Genomic DNA, 16,788 nt, shown 5'->3' on the forward strand with positions numbered 1-16,788 from the left:
TACTTTGGCAAAGACCATAACGATACTGTCCACCTTATCGACGTTTTACGCGATAGGAAAAGAACGAGAGGATTCTCGCGGGACGAATCCAATTCCTTTTTTACTTAATAAAATACATTCCTTTCTTATTTAATAAAATGAAAAGTGAAATTTTACATCGTCCATTTGTAAACTCGTCCGAGAAACTCATGTTTTAAAGATATACTTCGGTAGATCACCTAGCAAAGTTTATTTGAAGTAGCATTTAACAGCGCATAACCAGACGCAATAACGTCTATCAGGATTCTCTTATTAGTCTCGGAACGAGTCAGCAGGCGTACGCTCTTGATGGATAAAGACAGAAAAGGGCGCTAGCTCGCTCACTCCGCCGTTTATGCGATTACATCTCAACGGCAGTACGAGTGTAATTACGTAAGGCGTAGTATGCTTTCATAGTAGGATGAAGGGCAACGTGCGCCTGTAAGAGGGGTAAAAGGTTTTAAGACTATGCGAACGGTGCGTCGTACTTTACGACGTCGATTGCATCTACCGATTTAATTGCTCTCTTTCATAAACCGTACCGACTGTAAGCGGCTCGCATGCTCGGTCCATCTCGTCTATATTTATTCCCTCTTCGTCTTTTTCCTTTTCAATAGCAGTGCGAAAAACATTTACGATGATGTACGCGATGAAAGGTGAAGGAAAACGAGAAAAGGAAAGGTCGATATAACGCCTCAACGAAGGAACGTTACGTAAATGATGGATCATTTTCCATTCGTATGAAAATACATTCGAAAATCTATGCGTCTAAGGAGCGTGGGAAAGAGTGACGTATTACATGTTTCGTGAACGACGCGATTTTCCGAGAAGGACGACTTACTTGAGTGCAAAATTTTAAAAGTTTCATTCGTTTGGTACACATCATTGTGTTTCCTGTTCTTCTTTTTTTTCTTCTTTTTTATTTTATTTCTTTGTTTCTTTTTTTTTTCCTTTGACACGTGATACGAAAGAATATCGCCCGGTCTCGACATTTTAGTTTTTTTCGTCATTCGCGCTTCTTCAAAGCTAAATACACACCGACGATACAAAGAAGGAGAGAAAGAGAGAGAGAGAGAGAGAGAGAGAGAGAGAGAGAGAGAAAGAAAGAGAATTTTTTATTTCTTTTTTCATTCTCTCTTTCATCTCGGTCGTTCATTGTCGCGCATGAAGTATTTCGAACACGTGTTCCATTTACCGGTTGGAAGATATAGAATCATTCTTTATCACGGAGTCTCGCCACTTGATCATTTTCTCTATCTTATTTCGTCCCGTCGTCGAGTCTTTTGATTTTTTTTCGTCGTCGAGTCTTTTGATTTTTTTTCTTTTTTTTTTTTTTTTTGTCGTCGATCGATCGTTACAGACGTCTCACGAGGCTACCTCTCTCGAATAATTTCATTTGTCGGAAGAGAGACGGGCTAATGGTAAAGTGGTAGCTCGAATCATCCTCTCGATTGGGAAATCGTGTCAAACAAATTCCGAAGCCGCGAGGATAAGTCCATGCGTCGAAGATACGTTTGATGCGGTACGACGACACGTAATTTATTCTCTGCAAAGCCATTAGCGGCACGAAGAGAAAGAGAAGGAGAAGTAGGAAGGAGAAGACGAAGACGAAGAAGAAAAAGAAGAAGGAGATGCATTCGATGCTCTTTTCATTGCGCAAGCACGCGGAAGAGGACGCCAAGAAGCATCGCGTCTTCCGATTTCGATGGAGTTCGTGTTTGCGTGGTATCACGCCGACGCGTCAAGCTCTCTCTTTCTCTGTCGGGTGCACGTGCACACCTTGAAAGCCTTCCAAAGCGTTAGGTCTATGGCAACGAATCTCGCTGCTGTACGTTGACTCTGACCCTAGGCTGGAAAGGGTCGAGAGTTCCTTGCCCACGCAGAACCGTCTAAGAACTACCATATTTATAAGGCTCGATTGCGACATGGACGAAAGTTACATGATCGAGAAAAAGCGAGAACTAACTATCTCCTTTTAAGCGATTCTCTCGTTCTATTCGATTTTAAAAGGAAGAAATTTTAATCAAGTTGTTGTGGACAAGTTAGTTCATTATACGAGAGGAAAAAAATTAAAAAAAAAAAAAAAAAAAAAAAAAAAAAAAAAAAAGAGAGATGAGAGAACCCAGTGAGAAACGGAATGAGGCTCTCTTTAAACAACGAGAGAGAAAAAAGGAGGAAGACGCTCGTTGATTTAACGCAGACTTTTCGCATACGACCCGAGAAGATCTTCCGTGTTCTAGTTGGGAATAATCAACATGGAAGTCGTTGACACGATGGTATTACGTAAAAATAATACATATGAGCGCGTGCATCTCCGTTCGCGTTCTGTCGACCGAACAAAGAGAATTTGTGAAGGGAAGACACGCAGGACCGTATTAAGATATTTCATGGGAATGATTTTTTGAAATCTACTATTAGAAATTTCCTGCTCATCGTGATATTTTCAGAAAACCGTCGTATGATCTTTTAAATTCAACGAGGACTGCAATTATGCTGATTTCACTTTAAAACATAGCAAATAACTCTACGGTGTCCTATTTTCTTTCGATCTTTCGTTGATCACAGTCCTTGTAGAATTAAAATAAATAAATAGAGAAAGAGAGAGAGAGAGACCAAAGAGTTCAAATTCAATAGGATTTATCTTCGAACTCATCCATTTATTAGAGGCGAATACGAAGACTTGGTGTGTGAAGGAGGTCGCCCATCACATCGGGTCGACGAACGTAGAGTTATACGGAAGGAGAAGAAGAAGAAGAAGAAGAAGAAGAATAAGGGGATAAGAGAAAGAAAAAAGAGAGAGAGAGAGAGAGAGAGAGAGAAAGGTGCGAGAAGGAAGAACAAACGCGCTTACGATCGTCCGATCGAAGCGATCGATCAAATGGCGAATACTCTTCTCTCGTCTATGGTTCGTACGAGCCGAGCCCTCGAACTCTTGCCTTCTATTCTATACTCCTCCACCTTTTCCACCTATGCCACGAGCTCGGAATGAAACAGAGAGAGATACATTATTATCGGCGACGCGCGCCTCCTATCGGGCTTCCTTGTTAACGGGTAATGAGTTTATTGTTTAAGAATCACGTGGAGGTTACATGTGCTGCAATCAATTACAATAATGTAATGTAATCGTCGCAAGGTCCCGCGGCGCGCACCCGGTATAATGAGGTTTCTGCTCTAATGAGAGGGTTGTCTACAGTACGAAGAGAGCACCGTTTGCGCTCCTCCTACCGCCTGTAGAGGTATACGTTCACGAACATACTTTCACAGAGGACGAGAGAAAGAGAGGAGAAACTTGTGCGTCCTTAGAAACACACAGAGGACTTAGACTTGTCTACGTATTCGTAATCCACGTGCACGTGTTCGTTGTATACACCATTCCGTAACTATGCGAGAGATCAAAGGAGAGAATCTGTGGGTTGAAACACCGTCGTAAAGAGCGTATAAACGCACCGGGGATGCTGAAAAAAAAAATCGATCGACGTAAAAGAGAAAAAAAAGAAAAAGGAAAAAAAATGAAGGGAAAAGGGAAGAAAGAAAAAAGAAAAAGGAAGAGATAAGAGGGAGACAAGGTAAAAATTGAAGAGCAGAGAAATGAAGTCGAGAAGTTCAATGAGTTTTGAGAAAGTGCCAGGAGGATGGAACGAGAAAAGAAGTTGAAAGAATTGGAAGCGATGGAATATTAAAATCAGTTCGATCGTTTCATCGCATTGTAAAATGCTAATGAACCTTCTGTTTTGAGTCACGGTTTAAGATATTCCTAAGGGAAACCTTGAAAATCAATAGCAGGATGGTACAGACACACACACACACACACACACACACATATACATATATATATTAAGCCGTTCGGCCTAAAATTCTCTATATCGGTAAGAGAGTGGTGGGAGCGGGGGGGAGGGGGGAAATGCACATCACCTTAGAAGTTCGAAAGCAACTCAACGTAATTCTTTGTGTCGTCGGATTCATCGAGACATACCAAATCCTTCAGCTCTCATTCATCCTTCTCTTGACATTTTAATTTTCCTATCCTCTGTCTCTCTCATTCTCGTATACATACATAAGGATGCATCCTCGAAACGCGAATACCACGAAGGACCATTAATACGGTCCCAACTCCGATACTTCTTTTGTACTCGTTGCAATCGAGTTCCTTGGAACACATTGCGGCAGCAATGAAAGTCGCTTGGCAAGCGCAAAAGTCGAAGCCTCCGAACAAGCACTTACGTACCATGACTAGGGAAAAGTGACATACGAAGCTGCGATGTTGGCGAACTTGCAGTCAAGAAAAAAAAAAAATCAACATTTTCAGACGGAACGATGTGAAGAGTGCTAGACGTTGAAGGAAGCAAAGTACCACGGGCCTTTATTCGAGTTTTGCTTTACCTTCGTATATCTACGTCTCGTTGTAAGACGAAAATCTTCGCAAAAAAATGATTCCGAAGGTGCAGCCTATAACTGGACCCATTCCACTTGTACGTACATACGTATCTGGCAAACTTTATATGATGCAATCAAAAAGATAGAGATATACACACACAAGCATACACAGCGGACATGCACACACATATATGAGTATAAACGAATCGCAATGCTCTTGACGAAACAACTTTTTTGTCAGAAGCCAGGGAGTACTCGAAAATTCATGCTACGTCGCTTTACGAACGAGTTTATCGTGCTCGCAACGTCACCGACAAGAGTTACATGCCGCGATGCTCTCAAAAATTTATACCACCTATCGCATTTATCTCGAATCCGAACGTTGCATCGTTACGTCGTCATGTTAAAAAGGGTCACCGTTTTGACGAATATATAATACAATCATACAGGAGAAGGTCGGAAAACGATAAGAGTTTATTTCGAACGGGTGAAGCTTCCTTTCAGACTAATAAATAATGACGGTCGCTTTTAGTATTAGTCTTCCTCTCAACTCGGAGTAAAACAGCGTTTGTACGTCGTGCTCTTCTCTCTCTCTCTCTCTCTCTCTCTCTCTCTCTCTCTCTCTCTCTCTCTCTCTCTCTCTCTCTTTCTCTATGAGAGAAACAAATGGGTTACACATCTTTCAACTCTCTCTCCACTTACACTTACCATTAGGATCGTTGCCCGTAAGTGCGACACATCCAATTATAAGTGCAAAATTCATTGTACGGGGGAAGTAACTCGAGCGCGTTCGTACACGATGTCGTCGTACTCTCTCACTTCTCGCTTTTCGTTCGCTCTAGCGCGTTCTTGAACGACTGCCAAGTTGGCCGAGGACCTCCGCCCTCTTCCTGCTCTCTATCCACTAGATATAGAGTATATTACTATGGAGCGAAACTACTCGAGGGTGCCGATGATTTCGGTGTTGAGAAGCTCGTCCTCAAGAAATCCCCGATGGGTTAGTTTCGCTATCATAGACGATACAAGTACAATGGAAGAACTTGAGAAAGAATGAATAAAAAAAAAAAAAAAAAAAAAAAAAAAAGAAAAAGAGAGTGTGATACACGGAAAAGTTTTATAACGTTTAACTCAGAATACGACAACACGATTACTGTCGTAGCGGCTCAATGCTTAATTCTGTAATTATTTATTATGGAAACGATATAAATATTCGAATGGCCATTGGAACGGAAAGAAAGGAGGATGAGGATGAACTGCGGGATCCAATAAAAGTAGTCTTAACGATCTCAATAATTCGATGGGAATGACTTTCAACGAACGAGAGGTAGCATTTTATCGGTAACACCAGCATCATCCACACTCCCATCCCTCTCCCTTCATTCTCGTATCAACCGGTATAATCCTATTTATTCGAAAACGGGTAGAACTGCATACGGGTCATAGAGTCGTGAAGCACGCTCGTCGTGAGACCACTTCACGTATTATGGTCTGTAATTTCCATGCGTGTTGCATCCAATGTCGGCGTTTGTATCACGACCAGTCGTTCGTAATGTAGCGCAACGAATGACGAACAATCTATCAGCGCACGAGCCCACCCACGTGTTTCCTCGTATAATTTTCGAACATTTTTTTTTAGAGACATAAAGATCGCGTACACAATTGTTCGATAATAAAAATTTTATTTATTCGAGCGTGGAAACATTTCGAACGATTTCATGGCAAATCTCTCTAAGATTCCATTTCGTGCCTTTGCCTTTGCTTTTTCTTTATCGCGAGGACGATTTATCGCAGACGAAGAAAAGAGCGATCGATCTGGTTGATCGATTGAAAAGAGGACCGTGAAACCGATCGATAGGTTCACGTTACTGATAGAAACTTCCGATCCGTCAGGCTCGTGCGTTGCAACATCGGAAAGTATCGGTAGTACTTTTACAGCAGAGGCGTTTCGAATTAAAGAATGGATCGAAGGAGGATGGAAACGCCCAGAAATATCACGGTGGTCTCGTACCGAGTAATTATCTCTGGCAAGTGGGCTGCGTCGATCGTTCCACGCGCGATTTCCTAAGACGCAGAGTATGACGAGCTAGTAAAAAGAAAAAAAAAACAAAATATATATATATATATATAAAGTATCGAACGAGTCTTCTGACGTAAAATTCGAATCTTCTTAAAGGGGCGAAACTCGACACGTTAATTGTACGATCTCCGTACAGAGAACGGGGAAAGGTTAAAAGAGGAGAGGGACGAACGATTACAAAGCAAACGAGCTGTCTGGAGAACGTAATGAGAGGAGAGAATTGCTCGACGGGATAGGCATGTGTATGAAAAACCGATCGATTCTCTCGGCGGTATTTTAACAGCGGCAACGTAACGAACTTTTCGAAAGAAAGGACAAAGGAGAAAAAGGGACACAGGTGAGGCTTGCTGATAAAAAGAAAGAATAAAACCGTTCGACTTTTTTTTTCCAAAGGACTTCGTTAACGGCAAGACGAGACGCTTTTTTTCTTTTTTTCTTTTCTTTTTAAAACTTCATTCGAGGATCGAATATGAATAGGAGAGAAAAATTGCAAAAAAAAAAAAAGAAAAAAAAAGAACGGGAGAAGATGAAAAAGACGTCGCGCCGTAAATAAAGATCTCTCCGTTTTAACGGGGAGAAAGAAAGCGAAGAATCTTGATAGAGAATTAACGAAGAGGGAAGTTCGTTCGAAAGGACAAAGGACGTGCCGAATAAGAATTATAACGGAAGAAGTAGTAATAAGAGCAACGAATAGGCCTTGTGTGGTTGACCGAGTAGTGGTTCCCCATGAAAAGGTATTAATGTCGTTGAGTATAAAGTGATCAATCATTCAGTAAACTTCTTTAATCCCGGCTATAACTTTCATATACTACTACCATTATGAGCGAGTAACGTTATATACATTAATGTAACGTTACGTAGCCAAGTTGCGTTGCGCAGAAGCGTAAAATAGTGAGATCGGTGAGATCTAATGACAGAACGCCAAAAATTCGAATAGGGTCGTGAAACTAAAGAGAAAGAGAGAGAGAGAGAGAGAGTGAGATAGACAGATAGATAAAGAGAGAGAGAGATAGAGAGAGGGGGAGAAGACGGGGGTTGGAAAGGTCGCAAAGATAAAGTTCAGAAACGAGAAAAGCTGTGATCGTATTAGTGTCCGCGAGAGAGTTAGGAGAAAAGTTTGCGCAACGCATGATGAACGGCCTCGTCGTTGATAAGCGCCATCGATACACGTCGGACTTAATAACTTTGCGGTGGTGGTAACGCGAATTAACCATAAACGAAGACTTTGGTCATTAGCCGACCACCATTACCAACGCCAACACTTACATGAAAGCACATCGATTTCCACGAAATCGTAACTTCCGAACGTTCTACTTAGCTCTACGGATAATTATAGTGACACAATGTCGTCCAGTGTTAAATGATCATCGTTTCCTTTTTTCTTTTCTTTCACTTTTCTTTTTCTTTTTTTTTTTTCTTTTTTTTTCGTTTTTTTTTTCTTTAACTCTTTTCAGTAGACTTATAAGAAAACTCTATAGACGGAGAATATAAAGATGAGATTGAGTATTATGAAAAAATTAATATGGATATACCGAGATATGATTCGTTAACAAACACTTGGCGTGGTTTTTTTTCATAGAAAGGTTTAATCCTTTCTGTAGTAAAAATATACATTGTAGTAAAAATACAATGTAGTAAGAATACAATGTAGTAAGAATACACGTTCGTTATATACATATCATATATATTCGTTATCGTTTATACGATATTTCGTTTTAACGAGTAACAATAATTTCAAAGGAATATCTCCTGTTTTCCAAAGCTTACGATCGTTTCTTTTGTACGTGTTTAACGGATATTTTTAATTTATGAAAAGCAACGAGAATTATTAATCTATATAATTAAATCAATCTCTTTTTTAGGCATTTGTTCGAATAATATAAAAGGATTAATTCTTTTTTATTTGTTACTACGTAAACTCATAAATCTCTGTAAAACATATAAAGAAGAAAAACGATCTTCCTCTTATTGTTAGCGTTTATTGTGCCAACATGAAAATTGCCAGAGGCCGTGCCGACCAATTGGTACAAGGGATCGTTCCCTCGATCATCCTACGTATCTCCTCTTGTTAGCGATCAGTTCATATCGCATTTCTGCCTACAGCCAAAGCTGAACGTTGAGAAGCAAGGGACAACGAATGGGCACGCAACGAAAGCTTCTCTCTCATGGTTAGGTGGTAATCGTCGGTACGTTGCGATCCAGTAATATTGCGTCTCGTGGAAAATCGGGAGGGATAGAGGAGAGAGGTAAAGAGGGTAAATCGCGATCAAGGGCTTAACGGTGATTCAGAAGACCGATAGAAGTACGTGACTGATTTCTATGATTTATTCGCTCCCTTTTCTCTCTCTCTATCTCTCTATCTATCTATCTATCTATCTATCTATTTATCTATCTATCTATCTATCTATCTCTATCTCTATTTCTCTCTCATCCACTTGAGCGTGCGTATTATCGATTCAATTCTAGCACCGTTCAATCTAACGGCAAGCTCAAATGTATCTACATACATGCATAAGCTCGAAAGCTACCATGAGCTTCAAATTCATCGCGGTAGGTTCCATTCGAAATCCAGGAATTGTTAACATTGAAATAATTTATACAGGAGAGCAAATTGTTTGAGACAAAGATGTTAAATAGAAAGATATTCCCTTAGGCGCAAAGTAATTAGATAGCTTCTACGATAGGATATTCTTCTTCTCCACTTTCGTCTATCCTTTAGACAGGCACTAATTGTAAGAAACAACGTTTACGTGTACGAAGCTCGTCGATCATTACCATGATGATCAATCATCCTTCCTTTCGAGTTATAAATGACGAAATCACCAGTTTCATAGGTCAAGGCCGTAAGAGAAGCTCTAATGTTAAGGAAGACATTGACGCGTTTGGCATTTTGTCGAAAGATCGGTAGCTCGATAATTTTCATTCGGACATTCAAGATTTTTTGATAGTCTCGCAAAATACGAAGTGCCTACATTGACTTAAACGATCTTGACTCTTGTTTTTTCTTTTACTTTCTCTCTCTCTCTCTCTCTCTCTCTCTCTCCTCTTCTCTTTTCTTCTCTTTCTAGCTCTACGAGTAAAGCGGTTAAGACCGGAGCCAAGCACGAAATTAACGGCACTGCCCGCTCTCGCATAATCCAACGAACGAATAACGGCTCGCGCGTGGCAATTAGCTCGCTCGAAACGACTCTACGAACGAAGGAATATTCGAACTCGAGATAAAGCCAGCGGGAAAGGGAATATACGTAGGAACGTGGTCATTAGATGCCCTCGCGTAAACACTTCCGCGCATCCTTCCTATGTTCTCGCGTTATCAGCAATTTCTACGTGACATCATCGTAGATGTTTCCAACTATTGTAATTGTCAAAAATAGTTCGTACAATTTTGTGTGAAGAAAATTATTTTGCGAAACAAAAACAAAAAAAAGAAAAAAAAAAGAAAAAAAAAGAAAAAAAAAGAAAAAAGAAAAGAAAGAAAAAGAGAAAGAAGAAACAAGAAATAAATAATGTAAATAAAATAAATCAATGAATGAATGAATGAATAAATGAATGAATGAATAATAAATAATGGTAATCAGAATCAGAAAATACTTTTATTTATAAATTGACAACTGTCTCACTTGGAGATCGATATCAAAACATAAACACTGGACAAGAGATATGTCAACGGAAATTCCTGACTTATATAAACGCAAGGGAGAATTCTCAAACATAGAGGGATTACGTGTAGATGCGTGCTCGGAGTGCGAATAGCGATAGAGCAATGCTATAGATAGATGCTAACAATAATCCGGCTTTACGAACGGAACCGTATGGAGTCTGAACGCGTCAATCAAAAGAGAGAGAGAGAGAGAGAGAGAGAGAGAGAGAGAGAGAAAGAGAGACAGAAAGATAGATAGATTACCAAGCGAGAGCATCTTCGATAGTAAATGAGTTGACATTATTGCTTCGATGAAAGACTGATCGATCTTTTCGATTCGAATCATGCTCACCGTTCTTTCCGTGAAACATTCTCTGATATCAAAGAATCTTCGAAAATAGAACTCTCAGCGTGTTCTTTGTGTACATATCTTGGTTGGACAGTTATCCACGTAGTTCGAAATAAACTATTAGTAGAGGGAAGTGTTCGAAGGATAGAGGGAAAGAGTAAGAGAGAGAGAGAGAGAGAGAGAGAGAGAGAGAGAGAGAGAGAGAGAGAGAGAGAGAGAGAGAGAGAGAGAGAAAGAGACAGACGGAATGGATATCAGACGTGGTAGTAAGCGGCGAGCACATGCCTGTCTGATCGGACATAGCCTCCTAGAACAAGGTGGCGTCTGGGGGATACAGGCGGTCTCTCGATCGCGGTCGGCCGATAGCCACCACATGACAAGCCCAAGGGGTGTACGTAAACGGCTGAATTTACCTAGGAAGAGAGAGAGAGAGAGAGGGAGAGAGAGAGAAGACAGAATTCTCTTGTTCATCGTGTCTAGGTTCCTTGCGTCCTTCATCTCTATTCGTCCAGATCCTATAGCGTTTCCCTCGAGCATCGCTCGATAGCCTACATACCTCGTTTACTAGCCAGCTACCAATCCGATGATAATGCACGTTACGTCGAAGAGGTATAGACGTACTATGGCTAAGAGAAGGAGGACCCTAATGCAACCGTGTATCATCATAGCGGTTAACGAACGATAAATATGCGCATACGAACATCCATATCACTCTCTCTCTCTCTCTCTCTCTCTCTCTCTCTCTCTCTCTCTCTCTTACTCTCTTATTCTCTCTGCCCCTCTTCTTCTAAAGAGAATATCTAGTAGCCGCACTTAGTTACAAAGAGACAAGAAGGTGCACCGGCAGCTGGTGTAGCAACAACATCGACGTTAATAGCAACAACAGTAAGAGTAACAGCAGGATACAGACTATACGAAGTGATAACGTTCAGTCAACCGACCTATCGGCTGATTAGCGATGGGTTGCAAACGCGAACGTCCCAAACGAACACGGAGAAACGATCTGCGAGGGATGCTATGTCGTAAATACGCCAAGAATCGTCGTACGACTAAGGCTAACCATCGCTATCCTCTTTCTAATCGAACGGAAAGTAATTCTATCTTTTCTCCCTTTCTACCTGACTCTTTTTTCCTCCCTTTCTTACGATTCACGACATGCACGTGTACGCAAGAAGGTAACGTCGTTGTTGCTCATCGCTGATCGCGCAGAGAAGAGGAGCCGTCGTTCAATCGCACCGAACGATCTGGGAGGAGTAAAACAAAAAAAAACTAAGAGAAGGAAAGAGAGAGAGAGAGAGAGAGAGAGAGAGAGAGAAGATAGAGTAGGATGAATACACCACTTGAGATAGCGAAGAAGAAAAAGAGAAAGGATAAAGGAAAACGTTAATACTGAACAAAAGGAAACACTCCCTGAACTGCCGTTTTCTTCGATTCGAAGTGACAGGGTTCATTGTTTACCACGTTAAAAGCATCCACGGTATTTCTTGAGCTAGCATCGTAGCCAACTAGCCCGGCCTATCGCCACCCTTTTATTCTAGCAATCGAAGAATCGTAAGAGTTTCCTCCAACCATCGAATCGTCGTCTTCGTCGTCGTCGTTGTTGTTGTCGTCATCGTCTTTTTCTTTTCTTCTTTCTTTTCTTCTTCATCGATACGAGTATGAGTAACAAGAATTAATATCCCGTGGATCCCAGGCAGAGAGCCGCTTGCTTTTAACTCGGCCGCTTGGGACGTCGTCCCTCCACGATAAATACATTTCCTTCCTTCTTCTCTCCTTTCTCTTCTTATTCTTCTTTTTTCTCTTCTTTCACCGCTTGCACCGAGGATCGTCGTTCTTCCTTTTATCCTTTCGAGTTGCGTCCTAGCACATTTTATGCGTATATAGACGATCGTATCCCTTTCTCCCTTTCTCTCTCTCTCTCTCTCTCTCTTTCTTTCTTTCTTTCTTTCTCTGTTTCTATCTCTATCTCCATCTCTTCCGTACGTATAGAAGAGAAGAGAGTGGGTAACGACACTAAAGGAAATTTGTAATGAAACATACAAGACATAATGGCGAATAGCGAAGGAGGCCAGAAGAAGCCACCGAAGCGATTTATCACGAAGGCGATGTGTGATCGGACTCGCCTCTACGCGCTCGGACGTTAATAACACCGCCGCCGCCAACGCCGCCGCCATTGCGAGCTGAAAGTCATGAGTTCTATTCCAGCGATTCTCTTTTCCTCGAGCCCAATGCAGTCTTGAGTACGAGAATGCATGCCTAATAAAGAGACGAGCGCCGTCCGGTATCGGCATATCCTTTTCCGTAGCGACCGGATTCGAAAAGCTTTATCGATGTTCTACCAGGCAAGAGGAGAAGGACTGGATGAAAAATGTCCCCCCGAGAAGTCGCGTGGAAGGAATCTCTTAGAAGGACGTGTCAAAGAGGATTACCGTAAAGAGATAAGGAACAAGAGACTGAAAGTGGATTATAATAAAGTAATCGTCTAAGTACTTACGGTGTTGACTTGTTATCAATTGTGACAATAACCTGCGAATGATACTTGAAGAACAGTTGGTATTTGATAATCTTTGAATAGAGTAAAAACCACAGAATTCCCAAACAGTTCTGAAATAGTTCGGAGAGAACATTGTGCAACGTGGTCACAGGAAAACGTCTTTTCGATCTAGAGAGAAGCTCGGGGATCAGTTTCCTAATCCTATATCGTTTGGGTCGTTTTCCTACCAATGGAGAAGAGAGATTCATTTTGCGAAAGAGACGAATTCGTGGAGAATAGGATGAAAGAGAGAGAGAAAGAGAGAGAGAGAGAGGGATTCTTTGAAAAATCGGTGACCGAGATTCGTACACATACCGAGATACGTGTACGTCCGAAATCGGTGACACCACAACGTGGGCCGATGTATTCTGCTAGGAGTAGAATAACAAGCGGACATGGCTAAGCTAACTCGAAGATAGAAAGGTAGAGGATAGAGAAAGAAAGAGAGAGAGAGAGAGAGAGAGAGAGAGAGAGAGAGAGAGAGGAAAGAAGAGAGTAGGAAATACGGATAGAGAACTAATGCCGAGGCCTGATGCTGTTGGAACGACGGTGGTATATGTAACAATCCTGTGATTGCCACATCACTACCGGGTTCGATGCTCAGTTCCTCTCTCTCCCTTTCTCTCTCTCTCTCTCTCTCTCTCTCTCTCTCTCTCTCTCTCTCTTACTCTCTCGTCAGGAATCACTGCCCAGTCTAGGCTCCCTTTCGTTTTCCTTGGCTGGTTCGAAGTCACGGATGCAGAGGAAAAGGACGAGGAAACGATCGTTGAGGTTGAGAAAGAGAGAAAGATATCCGGTTGCCTCGAGATCGACGTTTGATGTAAAAGTGCAAAAACAAGTGTGCGGTTTTGTCGAATGAGAGAGGAGAAATAGGAAGAGGAAGGCGAATTGAGAAAGCGATGGAAAGAACGAAGAGAAGCTAACTTATCGGGCAAAGCCAACCGACCAACTCGAAGCTTCGGCCCGCTCGAGCTAGCCACTATCGAGTTCGAGTCTCCCTCAACGAGTTGGCAAACTATTCCCAACGCTGCCGCCGTTCCTGTAGCTCGTTGTTCGCCGTTTCGTTGCTCTGACCTACGCGCACTATGACTATTCGAGAGGGAAAGAGAGAGAGAGAGAGAGAGAGAGAGAGAAAGAAAGAAAGAGATGGAGTGGGAAGTCGAGCACCGCGTTTCCCGCCCTCTTGTAACTTTTATGATCCGCGTAAAGCAGCGATTTTCACCGGTTCTGCTCCCATCCACTTCTCTCTACTTTTTTCTCGCTCCTTCCCTTCGCCAGTTTCTATTTCTATGCTCGTCGCTCCGTGGCTCTAGTTAATTCACATTTTACCGTCGACGCCCGCTCTCTCTTTCTCTTTCTCTCTCTTTTTTTTCTCTCTTTTACTCTATCTATCTTTCTCTCAAGGCTTTTCGTTGTTGCCTATATACAAACGGATAGACACACCCGAACGAATCTCATTGAAAAACGTAATACCGTGGTGGTCGGCACGCTCGGTATTTTGAACTTTCGAGGATACGTGTATTTCGAAATGAATTTAAAGTAGACATTTCGATCAACGTACAAAGATATGTATGTATCTACCCATCGTATTTATCAGTTACATACGTACAATTGAAAATTTGGTAAATAAACATAGATAGAAGGTATTTATACGTTACATCGAAATATCAGCTATCTCTATTCGTCGATACGCGATCGGAATTTAACTTTATATTGATATCTCGTGGAAGCTCGACTGGTTTCGCGTGCCGAGTAAGAAAAATGTGTATGAATAAAATAGGCCGAGCCTGCGTCACGCTTCGTTCGATAGGAAGGTAACCGTGAAATTGGAAATTCGAGATCCGAGCTTGTCATTCGCATTGTCATACAATGTGTTACAATTGCTTTTAACTGATTCATATCGCTGATCGAAGATTTTAAGATATAAAAGGCATATTTCATAAATTATATCGACGTTCGACTTAACGTCATTCTTTTCTCATTCGAAATAGTTAGATCTGATAAGAAGACAACGTATCAAAATAGATTGTCCATCAGAAAATATCGTTTATGATAATAGGTATCATTTCCCAATCTAAAAATAGTTCTCATTTTCATTCAGGGTGTAACATAGAAATTTATACGAGAACGAAGATTAAACAAGAGTCATTACATTCCCGTGTTATAGCTCACTAACACATTTTTCAAACGCCAAATAACGTTGGCTTGCGGCAATATCGTAATCATTTTTATTCGTCCAACATGTTGGAAACGAACGGGAACACGTTTCGTTTCGTTTTATCGCTAGCTCGTACGAACTTGATTATTTTCACGTGCGTGTCCCTTCTCGAACGTAACTCATATTTTAATTTTGAAGGTAGCTGAGTGACGCAACGACTGGATGAGGGGTACGAGAGGAAAGGAAAGGAGAGAAGAGGAAAGGGGAAAGGGAAGGGGGAACGGGGTCGGTCCCGACTAAAAAATATTTCCCTCGCGACTATGGTCGCGTTCTCATTTCGCAGAAACAGAAATAGAGTTGGTCGAGAGTAGTACTCGTTTTTAACGGACACGAATCCGCGACGGGAAAAATAATAGCATCGTATTTGCGTAACAAGTGTCATACCGAGGCTTTGTCTCGTAAAGCCGACAGATGGCTCGACGTTTCGAGCTTATGTTGGGGTTAGATGGAAACGAACACGTACTACGTATTCGCGTCTTTCTCATGAGAGATAGAATGTATGGATTCATTCTTATTGTGGTTAGATTGTTACGAATTTAATACCGTAAAACAAGTATATATAGTTACTTACATACATAGGTTTACTCTAGCCGATCGTACTGTCCAAAAAGAAATCGATTTTTCTTTATTTTCTGGCAACTTACCTGAAACAAAAAAAGTAAAGGGAACATCGTGAAAAATCATTCTTCTATCTGATAGAAGGTGTCGAGGGTTTGAAATACGAGCGAGTTGCTCGTAACGGAGATCTTCTTATTGCTTTCTTGGACCTCCTATAACGTTCGATCCCTCTTCCCTCCTTTATTTTACCTCACCATCCATACTTTTTGTCTCTCTCTCTCTCTCTTTTCTTTCTTTTTTTTTCTTGTTAATATCGAAAGAAACGACCAAAAGGAATTTCTTCGAAGCACGATATTGAGATTATCGCGGGAACCTGTCGATTAAACACTCTTGTTGCTTTTACTCTCTACGAAGGTGTGTAGTTTCGAAGCTAATTGTCGGATATACCTGATGCGTTTCGGGATGAGGGCCAAACAACCAAAACCCCGAATTAACGTTAATACGTGGGTACACTACCAGTGGATTACTATATAGTATATTACGTTGTCAGTAATGACGTATAGCTATTCAAAACGCGTTTGATAGAGTTTACATCGGGGTAAAATATCTGGCCCGTGTGTCGAACTTGTATGTCTGGTTAGACGCAAAAAGGGACACGATAATTAGTGCTATTACGTTGCTGCTCTCGTAACGGTTTTCGTTCTTGTTCTCTCTAACGAACGCGCTTGCAACTCGTATAGAAACAGAATGATAAAAGAACAAAAGAGAGAGAGAGAGAGAAAAAGAGAGAGAGAGAGAGAGAGAGAGAGAGAGATAAAGGAAATGAAGAAGAAACGAAACGACAGCTCGTTTCCATTGTTTCCATAATTTATGATTCGCCCAAAGAAGCCACTTTACTTACTTGTTTTTGTTTGCTAACTCAAGACGAAGAAGTATTTGTCGTTCTCCATCACTTGAAATTCATATTTAATGTCGTTTAATTTGAACCCCAGAGTTCTGATCCAATGCGAATCATTGAGCT

At 41.3% G+C, this 16,788-nt stretch overlaps 2 protein-coding genes across 3 annotated transcripts in view; one reads left to right on the forward strand and one right to left on the reverse strand.

Moving 5' to 3' along the window:
* Positions 1–16,788, reverse strand: part of LOC124430889 (autophagy-related protein 16-1) — a 339,078-nt gene that overhangs the window by 161,165 nt on the left and 161,125 nt on the right. The window lies entirely within an intron of this gene.
* The window catches only part of LOC124430882, a 57,919-nt gene that overhangs the window by 14,477 nt on the left and 26,654 nt on the right, over positions 1–16,788 (forward strand). The window lies entirely within an intron of this gene.

This window comes from Vespa crabro, chromosome 1 (assembly GCF_910589235.1).
Source record: "Vespa crabro chromosome 1, iyVesCrab1.2, whole genome shotgun sequence".
NCBI classification, from domain to species: domain Eukaryota; kingdom Metazoa; phylum Arthropoda; class Insecta; order Hymenoptera; family Vespidae; genus Vespa; species Vespa crabro.